The sequence below is a fragment of the Ornithorhynchus anatinus genome, chromosome 2 (assembly GCF_004115215.2).
Source record: "Ornithorhynchus anatinus isolate Pmale09 chromosome 2, mOrnAna1.pri.v4, whole genome shotgun sequence".
In the NCBI taxonomy this organism is placed as follows: Eukaryota; Metazoa; Chordata; class Mammalia; order Monotremata; family Ornithorhynchidae; genus Ornithorhynchus; species Ornithorhynchus anatinus.
In genome coordinates this window covers 39,789,510-39,801,738 of record NC_041729.1, presented here as the reverse complement: position 1 = coordinate 39,801,738, position 12,229 = coordinate 39,789,510, and the positions used below count along the sequence as shown (strand labels likewise).

The window sequence follows — 12,229 nt, the reverse complement described above, 5'->3', positions numbered from 1 at the left end:
GGTGGAGAAACCGATTGTCAATTTTGAAGAGGGAAGGCATTCCAGACCAGAGGTGGGATGTGGGTCAGAAGTCAGCAAGATTGAGATAGCGTGAGTAGGTTGGCATTACAGAAGCAAAATGCGTGGGCTGAGTTGTAGCAGGAAATCAGGGAGGTAAGGTAGGAGAGGAAAAGATGATGGGGAGCTTTAAAGTCAATGGAAGGAGTTTCTGTTTGATGTGGAGATCGATGGGCAACCACTGGAGGTTCTTGAGGAGTGGGGAAACCTGGACCCAGTGGTTTTGTAAAAAAATATTCTGGGTAGCAGAGTGAAGAATAGAGTGAGGCTAGGCAGGAGACAAAGAGGTCAGCATGAAGGTTGATGCAGTGATTGAGGTGGGATAGCATGAAGTGCTTGCTTATCCAGTAGCAGTTTGGATGGAGAGAAAAGGGAAGATTTTAGCAATGTTGCGAAGGTCGAACTGAAAGGATTTAGTGACAGATTGAATATATGAGTTGGATGAGCAGAATGAGCAAAGGATAACCCCAAAGTTAAGAGCTTGTGAGACAGGGAGGATGGTGGTGTTGTCTACAGTGATGGGAAAGTCACGGGAAGGACAGGGTTTGGGTGGGAAGATAAGGAGTTTTGTTTTGGACATGTTAAGTTTGAGGTGTCAGTGGGCTATTCAAGTAGAGATGTCCTGAAGGCAGGAGGAAATAGGAGACTGCAAGGAAGAAGATCAGGGTAGGAGATGGAGATTTAGGAATCATCTGCATAGAGGCGGTAGTTGAAGCCATGGGGATGAATGATTTCTCCAAGGTAGTGGTTGTAGATGGAGAATAGAAGGGCTCCCAGAATTTAGCCTTGAGGGACTCCCATATTTAAGGGATGGGAGGCTGAGGAGGAGCCCGTGGCAGAGACTGAGAAGGAGTGGCCAGAAAAATAGGAGAACCAGGAGAGGACAATGTCAGTTAAGCCTGGAAAAATATGTGCCAAAGGACAAAAAACTGGCCTCCAAACAGAAATCTTGCATAGCCAGCTGGAAGAGTAAAAGAGATCAGCAAGGGGAAAAAATAATTAGGAAAAAAAACCCAAAATCCAGGAGGTAGCTAGATCTAGTGGAAAGAGTGGCTGGGGCTTAGGAGAATCAGGTTGTAGACCCAGCTCTGACAGTAGCCTGCCATTGCCAAGGGCAAATCACTTAAACTTTCTGTGCCTTCGTTTCCTCATCTGTAAAATGGGAATAAACTACCTATTCTCCCTACCTCCTAATAGTAGCAGTTGTAGTCACATTTATTGAGCACCCAATTAGTGAAGCACGTACTGTTCTGCATGCTTTGGAAGTACAGAATAATGAAGTGATTATGTTCCTGCCTTCACAGAGTTTATACTTTTAGAGGGGAGACAAACAAAAAGATTTACAAATGCAGTGACCGAAATAAGCAAATTGAATGGACATACGTACATGAGTGCTAAAGTTGATGTAAATAAGTTCATAATAATATTTATTGAGCACTTATCCAATGCAGTTCATTGTTCTAAGCTCCTGGGGAGTACAAGGACAAGAACTGCATCAATCTCATTTTCCTGTATCTTCACCAGTGTTTTGCGCAGTGCTTTGGAATAAAAGTATGTAATAAATACATTTCAAATGTGGAGTACAGGAAAGTCCATAAAGAATGGCAGGACAGGTGCGAACAGGAAATTAAGTGGGCTAAAAAAGAGTTTGGAGAGTACCTTGAAAGTGCTGTCAAAGCGAATAAGAGTCTTCAAATATATGCAGATCAGGAAGTTGGTTAGGGAATCAGAGGGGTCATTGGATGATGATCAAAGGGTAGTAGGTGCATTCAGGGGTGAAAAAGGGAAAGCCGAAAGGCTCAATTAATTTACTGTGGTCTGTGCTGAGGAACAGGTTTGAGAGATTCTCCCATCCAAACTGGTTTTAGATGGGAGAAGCAGCGTGGCTCGGTGGAAAGAGCACGGGCTTTGGAGTCAGGGCTCATAAGTTCGAATCCCAGCTCTGCCACTTGGCTGTGTGACTGTCACTTAACTTCTCTGTGCCTCAGTTCCCTCATCTGTAAAATGGGGATTAAGACTGTGAGCCCCACGTGGGACAACCTGATTCCCCTATGTCTACCCCAGCGCTTAGAACAGTGCTCGGCACATAGTAAGCGCTTAACAAATACCAACATTATTATTATTATTATTATTTTAGAGTCAAATTGTGGCCACCACACAGGATACTTTCAAGCAAACCATTGAACTAGATGTAACCAAATCATCAGGACTCCCTGACCCCGCTGGAAGTGGTGGAAGAACTCAGAGGGGGACTACAGAACTCCTGGCAAGTGTGTGGAACCTGTCTCGACAAACGGCCACTATAAAGGAGAGCTGGCTCACAGCCAGTGGAACTCCCATCTATAGTTCCTGAGGTGATCCTGTGAATTATAGGTTGTTAAATTTCCCTTTTATCCCTGGCAAATTAGTGGAATCGATAACTGTTAAGGATCAGACAGTTCTTAGGAAAACATTCCCTGTTGGGCAAAAGACAACATGGTTTCTGAAAAGGGAAATCAAACCTCACTAATCTGAGTTCTTTGAAGAAGTAAGCAAGCTTGTAGATAGAAGATAAATGTAATATATTTAGATTTTAAAAGGCCTCTGACAAAGTTCCTTTCTAAAGATTTAAAAAAGCCTGAGTAATCATGGGATTGGAGGAAATGTTCCATCACAGATAGAGAGCTGGCTGACAGGTAGGAAACAAAGAGAAGGCCAAAACAGCCTCTCTTTAAGATGAAGTGTTGAAATGTCAATAGTTTAAGACACAGTGGGGCTAGGACTGGTTTGTTGAACGTTTTCATAAATGATCTGCAAGTGTACAGTGAATTTTCCAAGTTTGCAAAGGACATTAAGCTATTCTGGGTGGTGAAATGCCATTCAGTTGGCTATAAACTGCAAGAAGCTGAGGGAGTGGACTGAAAAATGACAGATGAGCTTCAGAGGGAGGAGATTCCAGGTACGGAACTTAGGGAGGAAAGGAATCCAGTGATGGGCTCACAGCTACCAGTCACAACTCGGGAATGTTCAGGACATGTCACCCCACCGCCTCAAAAATCTCCAGTGGTTGCCTATCCACCTCCATATCCAACAAAAACTCCTCACCACTGGCTTTAAAGGACTCCATCATCTTGCCCCCTACTATCTCACCTCACTTCTCTCCTTCTGCAACCTCGCCTGCATACTTTAGTCCTCTGGTACTAACCTTCTCACTGTGCCTCGATCTCGCCTCTCTCACCGCCGATCCCTGGCCCCCCTCGTACCTCTGGCCTAGAACACCTTCCCTCCTCAAATCTGCCTGACAATTACTCTCCCCTCCTTCAAAGCCTTATGGAAGACACATCTCCAAGAGGCCTTCCCAAACTAACCCCCACTTTTTCTCATCTCCCACGGCTTTCTGCATCACCCTGACTTGCTCCCTTAGCTATCCCCCCACCCACCCCCATAGCACTTATGTATATATCTGAAATTTTATTTATTTGTTTTGATGTCTGTTTATTTGTATTGTTGTCTGTCTCCCTGGCCCCATCTAGACTATGAGCTCATTGTGGGCAGGGATTGTCACTCTTTATTGTTGTATTTTCCCAAGCGCTTAGTACTGGGATCTGCACACAGTATACACTTAATAAATACAGGTGATTGAATGAATGAATGAATGAAAGAGATCTTGGAGTCAATGTTGGCATCTTTTAATTCACCAGATCTATATGAGGTAGCAGCCTAGAAGACCATCCAACCAAATGGTCCCCTGCTAAATGTGAGCTCCTTGACAATGAGGATAGTGTCCCCTTACTCTGTTGTGCTCTTCCAAGTGCTTAGTTCAGTGCTCTGCATATAAAGCTCAACTGATTGATTGAGCCCTCAACATGAGGAAGGATGTCAAGAAGGGCAACGACCATTACCTGATTTCTCCAAGGACGGGCACCCACACCATGGGGGCTATGGGAGCGGTGGCCACCACAGCTTTTTGAGCTTGACTCCCAGCATTGCTCATCTCTGGTTTCTGACAAGACTTGAGAGTTTCCAATGAGGTCTGGAAAGGCCCCAAATGGTCGGTTTCTGGTCTGTTAGTTCTTTGAAGCCCGCCCGCTCCCAGTCCTCGCCCTCCACCCTCTCCTTCCCTCTGCTAAACTCCCTGCCTCCTTTCCACCCCAGATCTCACGAGGAAAAGTTGGCACCTGTTGCCCTTGTCAGACCGAATTGAGTTGGATGAACCACTGGTCTGACTCCAAAATGACTCCTCTACTATTCTTCGTTTTTGTCTTTTGAAAATATGACCTCTTTACCCATAGCTGGAGAAGAGTCAGATAGCACCGGTGTTTTTAAGACACTGGCACATCACTGAAATGTTTTCCATTTACTATAGGGGGCCCTTGTGAAGGTTGTCTGTGAAAAGAACGTGTTGTTTTTGGGGGGGTTTTGACAGTAAGCAATGTTTTTTACTGATCTACAAATAATATACTTTCCTGTACTTGAAAGAGAAGCAACGTGACCTACTGGATAAAGAACAGGCCTGGGAGTCAGAAGGAAATAGGTTCTAATAACAGCCCTGCCACTTGTCTGCTGTGTGACTTGGTGCAAGTCACTTCATTTTTCTGTGCCTCATTTTCCTCAACTGTAAAATGGGGATTAGGAGTGTGAGCTCCAGGTAGGACCCGGACTGTGTCCAACCTCATTTGCTCGTCTCCACCCCAGTGCTTAGTACAGTGCCTGGCACATAAAAAGCAATTAACAAATACCATAATCATACAAGTAATGTACTTAGAAGTTGATTTTTAGTCCCCCTCAGTTGTATTTTCTCCAGACTACAGAGGACCGGATATTTTAACATGGCCTAGTAGAAAGACCATAGGCCTGAGAGTCAGAGGACCTGAGCTCTGGCACTTACCTGCTGTGGGACCCTGGGCAAGTCACTAAACTTCTCTTTACCTCATTTTCCTCATCTTTAAATGGGAATTCAATACGTATTCTCCCTCCTACTTAAACTGTGAGCTCCTTGTGGGACAGAGATTTTATCTGACATGAATATCTTGTATCTACTCCAGGACTTAGATCCAATTATACCACAATTATTAGTATCATTATTATCTTAGCCTGTCCTTGGGATCAGACCCTCTCAGTGGCTCCCTCCCCCAGTTACCCATCAGGGACTTAACCCACAGGTTCCTGACGGTGGAGACTGACTCTGTAGCTCAAGGCAGAGTCGGGGTCTTCCTGACTCAAAGTCCAGTTGAGTTATCCAGACACTCAGGAAGAAATTTAAGATGTAGCTTTTACCACTGGGATTGGGCAATCCTGGGAAAATTCTACAGAATCCCATATAAATTTAGGGTTAGAAGAAAGATGGAGAGAACTCCTAACCAGGACCCCTGGCTGACTATATAAAGTCTAGAATAAAGAAATGGGTGTTAGACCCAATCCTCTTCATATGAACGACCAAACAGACCAGGTATTCCCCGAAACCCCATCTTGGGCAGACCTCCCAGGGCCCTCTGAACCTCCCAGGAAAGGAGAGGGAGACAAGGAATCGTCTGGAGTGTTGAATCCAACCTGAAACTGCTAGTTGTTCAAGTCTGTTTGCTTTTGACAGCATGTGACTTCCTGTTTTGGAGATAAAAAGACGTTGAGGAAAAAAAAAAAGAAAAAACCCCCAGCTTTCTAAGCTTTTGAATGGGCCCTAACTCTGCCTCCTCTGAGGAAATAAGTGCCTATGGATTAGAAACACCTAGATGGAATTTCCCTTTGACTCCCTGGGGTTAGAGCTGTGAAGGGGAGAAAAATGGTAGGGGTTCCTTTCCTTGAAAACAGGCTCCTGAAGTTGGCGCATAAGGAAGATAGTTGGACCGGACCAGTATGGTTTCATTTTGCCTTCGGCCTACCCTCAGGAAGCCTTTGTGCAATCTTTCCACTGGGCTGACCTCACTTCCTGCATCATCCTCTGCCCCGTTCCAACTTCCCCTATTGCTGATGCCTTGGGTTCATTCTGGGCTAATCGGGGGAGATTTCAGCTTTTTCCTGAGCCATCGCCTCTTCCCCTTTTCCAGGAATCATCATGTAGGTTAATGAGTGAAGTCCCAAGGGCAAGGCCCAAGTCCGTTCTTGAACCTGGCCCCCAGGCAGCCAGGGCCCTGCGCTAGGCGGATTCTCCAAAGGTACTCGTTTTCTGACTGACTCCCTTCGTGGGGTCCAGGAACTGCATCCAGAGCGCGTCGGCGGCAGCCACGATCTCTCACAAACGAGAATGACTTTCCTTTCCATGTGGGCTATCTCGATGCTTGAAAATGACTAAGACCGATCTGAATCTGATAAGGTAGTTGCCATTTGGGCAGATATTTCCATGAGGGGAGGGAGGTTCAAGGGTTCTCACTTCACTGCTTCTGCCACACCCTTGCCTCCTTCACTCTTCAAAAACAGGAGGCTGCAAGAACCTGGACTCCTTGTTCGATGGACTCTCCTGTCAAAAACAGCGAATGCGAACGGCGAACAGACTCCATCCTGAGACCGCAGGACCAAGAGCCTTTGCAGAGGAATCGGTGATAGCGATGATGACTTGCACAGGGCTACCTACTTACCCTCTTTCATTCTTGGCAACTTTGTTCCTCCTGGAGCGTGGGGTGCAACCAACAAGTAGGCGGGCAGAGGTGCAGCACATTGCAAAGTGCAAGTGCGGCTTTGGTCTGGGTCAGCCAGCTATAGGCAGAGAAGCAGTGTGGCTCAGTGGAAAGAGCATGGGCTTTGGAGTCAGAGATTATGGGTTCGAATCCCAGCTCTGCCACTTGTCAGCTGTGTGACTTTGGGCCAAGTCACTTAACTTCTCTGTGCCTCAGTTACCTCATCTGTAAAATGGGGATTAAGAGTGTGAGCCCCACTGTGGGGCAACCTGATTCCCTTGTGTCTACCCCAGCGCTTAGAACAGTGCTCTGCATATAGTAAGCGCTTAACAAATACCAACATTATTATAGGCAGAGCCGGGACCAGAATCCAGGTAGTCTGAATCCCAGAACTGAGCTCTTTCCAATGGACCTAAATCAGGGTTAATCAGTGTTCTTCCACCCTCCTTGGCCAAGGAGGCTGAATTTATCCCCTTTTTAAATATTATTGAGGGCATTTTTGAGACATTTCTCTGTCCCCTTTGGGGTCTCCCTTGGCTAAACTGGGGAGAAAGGATCTTGATTTGGGAGCCTGGGTGAGACACGCTCATTACCTCTCCCCAGAGGTAAGCCAGAGAAGCTTAATATTATTATCATTACTACTAGTATCATTATATTTAAGCACTTACTATGTAGTGAGCACTGTTCTAAGCACTGGGGTAGATAGACGCTAATCAGGTCAGACACGGTCCCTGTCCTTTATGGGGTTCTCCGTCTAAATAGGAGAGAGAACAGAGAGTGAATCCCCATTTTACAAATGAGGAAACCTAGGCTCAGAACAGATAAGTGAGTTGCCCAGGCAACTGGCAGAGCGGGGATTAGAACACAGATCCTCTGACTCCCAGGCAGGTGTTCTTTCTGCTAGGCCTCAGTGCTCCTCTGCTTGTGCCTAACAATCACTGCTTCTATACCATAGTGCCCGACTGTGAGCGGTTTCCCTGATGGTGTCTTTCTAGCTCCATAGCATGATCTGTGCCCCAATATAGTGTATCTTGCCCTAACCCCTTTCTCGTGCATGTTCTCCCCCTAGCCTGGAACTCCCTCCCTGTCCATATATGCCAGATCACCACTCTCTCCACCTTCAAAGCATTATTTAGGTCACCTCTCCTCCAACAGGCCTTTCCCGATTAAACCCCCTTTTCCCCTGCTCGCTCTCCCTTCTGTGTCATCTAGGCACTCGGATCTGTAACCTTTGGTCATTTGATATTAGCCTCGCCCCCACAAGACTTATGTACATATCTTTAAATTACCTATTATAAATCGTTTATTCATATTAATGTCTGTCTCCCCCTGTAGCCTGTAAGCTCATTATGGGCAGGGAATATGCTATTCTATCGTATGGTGTTCTCCCGAGTGCTTAGTACAGTGCTCTGCATGTGGTAAGCGCTCAAATACGACTGACTGATTGGTTGACATCATTGTCCAGGTCTCAGTTCCGTTCAACCAGCTCTGCTCAGCTGCCTGGTAAATCACAGGTTTGACTTCAGCTCAAAAATTGCCATCCTTGAACCCCCAATTCAGAACCCTTCACAGCATTTCCGTAAGGATCCAGATGCCTTACTAAGATGAAACAAAGCCGTGACTTCTGAGTTTTGAAGTCAACTTCAACCCCTAAGTTGAAGGAACTGAACAAGGCCGTGAGAAGCCTCCTAAAGACACCAAACAATAGCCTGTTTCAGCGTGTATGTGAATGAGAATCAGTGGGTCAGATTTCTCTGTAAGTCACTCAGGACTTTTAGGCGGGAGAGATTTGCCCAGAGAGGCAGGTCTGGGAAGCTTACCCAGCATGCATGTCTGACCTGTTTTTGAGTTTACTTATTCTTAGCTGGAGAAGTGTTTGCTTAACCCTCTCTTCCCCTCAGCAGTGAAATATTCCTTTTTGGAGCGTAACTCCCATATATCTTATGAGAGACACCTAGTCTGACTCCAGGGATGGAATCGTAGAATTCCGTACCAGGAAGGAACCTTGAGCAGTTTAATAATCCATCCCTCTGCTTCCAAGCTGGACAGAGACTCAGGAAGACATCTACCTTGTTCTTAAAGACCTCAAAGGAAGGAGTCTCCGCGACCGATGAGAAGCAGTATGATCTAGTGGAAAGAACATGGGCCTGGGAGTCAGAGGACCTGGGTTCTAATCCCAGTTCCACCACTTGCCTGCCGTGTGTGACCGTGAGACTGTGTCTCACTTACCTCAACTTTAAAATGGGGAATATAACTATGAGCCGCATGTAGGACACTGACTGTGTCCCACCTGATTAGCTTGAAACTCTATCATTTAATACAGGGACTGCCACACAGTGAGCACTTAATACATACCACTGGAAAAAAAAGAACCTGTCTTGACTCTCAGGAATTAGACTGTGAGCTCACTGTGGGCAGGGAAGGTGTCTACCAAATCTGTGGTACTCTCCCAATCGCTTAGTACAGTGCTGCTCACAGTAAGCACTCAATAAATACAACTTATCGATTGTAAGAGCTCATGATTACTAGGTGTTAATAATAATAATGTTGGTATTTGTTAAGCGCTTACTATGTGCCGAGCACTGTTCTAAGCGCTGGGGTAGACACAGGGGAATCAGGTTGTCCCACGTGGGGCTCACAGTCTTAATCCCCATTTTACAGATGAGGTAACTGAGGCACCGAGAAGTTAAGTGACTTGCCCAAAGTCACACAGCTGACAAGTGGTAGAGCCGGGGTCCGAACCCATGACCTCTGACTCCAAAGCCCGTGCTCTTTCCAGTGAGCCACGCTGCTCTGAGTGGCACTTCAAAGGACAGCTGATGGCACTAAGAGGGCATTCCATTTGCTTACTTGTTTACTCTCAGTAACTTTTGGTTCTCTTCAATGTAAGGAAGTGGTAAAGTTTCCTTTGTCCGTAGAAGTGTCATTTTAGTTCTCCATTCTGGCTTAAGAGCTGGACCTGTGGTGGTTCAAGAAAGGGCCAAGCTGTACTTAGTGGTAGTCTCAAAAGTTTAAAAACACTGCTTGCGCCCACAGTGATGTATTTCCCAATAGGCCCTATACGTGCTAACCTAGAGAGTAAATTTTATTTTTGGAGGTGTGGCAATATTAAAAAACATTTTTTAATCAAAGGAGTCAAATCTTCTTTGTCCAAAGTCTGATTCCTTTTTAGCTCCACCTAGTTTCCGCCCTTGGCCTTGGCCTATGGAACTATTGCAAATTTACAAGGCCATGCTAGAAATCCAGGGATCAGCTCTTGCTACTGAGATAACCAGGCTCCCCAGCAACATCGTGGCTTAGTGGAAAGAGCATGGGCTTCGAGTCAGATCTTTAGTGGTCTAAAACCGGCTCCGCCTCTTATCAGCTGTGTGACTTTGGGCAAGTCACTTAACTTCTCTGTGCCTCCATTACCTCATCTGTAAAATGGGGATTAAGACTGTGAGCCCCACGTGGGACAACCTGATTACTTTGTATCTACCCCAGAGCTTAGAACAGTGTTTGGCACATAGTAAGTGTTTAACAAATACCATCATTATTATTGTGATTATTATTATTATTTCAATTTTCCACTACACAGCCTTAGCCTAGTGGGTTGGGCTGGAGCACTTGAGAGCTGAGCCCCTGTCAGTTAGGGAGTTGGGAGCGTCCCGTGGAGTGGCAGTAGGCCAAAACCTAATTTCCACCTCCAGAACCCCTTTTTATAGTTTGGAGTCTCATCCTGACAGCCAGAGAAGCAGAATGGCATAGTGGAAAGAGAGAAGCCTGGGAATCAGGGCACCGGGGTTCTAATCCTGGATCTAACACTTGCTTGCTGCTCTGTGACCTTGGGTAAGTCATTTAAGGTTTCTCTCAGTTCCCCAACCTGCAAAGTGGAGATTAAATATCCATTGTTCTTCCTACTTAGACTGTGAGCCCCATGTGGGACAAGGACTGTGTCCAACCTGATTATATTGTATCTGTTCTATTGCTTAGAAGAGTGCTTGGCGCACAGTAAGTTCTTAACAAATACCCCTTTATATGAGAGGACTAGAGAAGTTGGTTCAAGTGGAAGAATTGTATATCTGAATGGACCACATGTCACATAATCTTTTTTTATGGTATTTGTTAAGAGCTTCCTATGTGGCAGACCCTCTAGTAAGCATGGGGGTAGATACAAGTAGACCGGGTTGGATACAGTCCCTGTCCCACGTAGGGCTCACAGTCTAAATCCCCATTTTAGAGAGGAGGTACCTGAGACACAGAGGAGTGAAGTTTTTTTCATTTCAATAGTATTTATTGAGCGCTTACTATGTGCAGAGCACTGTACTAAGCACTTGGAATGTACAAATCGGTAACAGATAGAGACAGTCCCTGCCCTTTGATGGGCTTACAGTCTAATGGTGAAGTGACTTGCCTAAGGTCACACAACATTGATGGAGCTGGGATTAGAACTCCCTTTCAACTCCCAGGCCCATGCTTTCTTCACGAGACCATGCGGCCTTTTGACCCTAACAGCCTGGAAACTGTTCACCTGTCATAACAGCTCTGAGCACCAGTGTCACAGCGGGAGTGCAGCCCACAAAGATGACCAGTACTGGAGGGGTGCAGGAAGTTTTCCATTTTCATTCCCTCAAGTCTGCTTTTTCAATTCCCACATGCCTGTGCTAATTTCTTTAAGGCCCAGCCTAACTGCTTTCTAATTTTGCATGGTCAATGTATCCCCCTTAAAGCAGGCACTGAGGATGAGTCTGAATCTCTTATCACCCTGTTGACTCTGGAAGAGGGTGATATGAAGAAGAGAAAGCTTTCAAGTAACTTCCTGTGACATAATGATAGTAGGAATAATAACAACAACAATGATAATGGTATTTAAGTGCTTCTTGTTGTTGTTTTACGCTGTCGAGCCGAGCCGTGCCCGTCCCATAGCGACGCCTTGGACACATCTCTCCCAGAATGCCCCACCTCCATCTGCAACCTTTGTGGTAGTGTATCCATAGAGTTTTCTTGGTTAAAAATATGAAAGGGGTTTACCACTGACTCCTTCCATGCAGTAATCCTGAGTCTCCGCCCTCGCCTTTCTCCCATGCCACTGCTGCCCAGCACAGGTGAGTTTTGACTTGTAGCAGATTGCCTTCCACTTGCTAGCCACTGCCCAAGTTAGGAATGGAATGGATATGCCTCTGCTTGACTCTCCCTCCCATAGTCGATTTGGTAGAGTACTGGAAACTCTCCAGGTGCAACCCTGAGAGGTGATTTAAGTGCTTACTATGAGGTAAATCCTGTACTAAGCACTGGGGTAGATACAGGAAAATTAGGTTGTTAGAGCCCTACATGGGGATCACAGTCTGAGTAGGAGGGAGAACAGGAATTGAATCACCATTTTACCAATGAGAAAACTGAGGCACTGAAAAGTCAAGTGACTTGCTCAAGGATACACAGCAGGTAAGTGATGGAGCTGGGATTCGAGCCCAGGTCCTCGGACTCTCATGTCTGTGTTCTTCCCACTAAGCCACACTGCTTCTTGTCTATCCTTCTGCTCTCCTGACATATATCCTCTTGCCTCTTATTCCTTTCTAGACTCTCTTTCTAGCCAGCTGTGCCTT

The 12,229-nt window shown here is 45.9% G+C and overlaps 1 non-coding gene across 1 annotated transcript; it reads right to left on the bottom strand.

Moving 5' to 3' along the window:
* Positions 1 to 11,741: 11,741 nt before the first annotated feature.
* On the bottom strand, positions 11,742 to 11,878 carry LOC114809934. Its single transcript, XR_003757705.1, has one exon. It is a non-coding gene; the product is annotated as a small nucleolar RNA SNORA7 (small nucleolar RNA).
* Between the last annotated feature and the right edge of the window lie 351 nt (positions 11,879 to 12,229).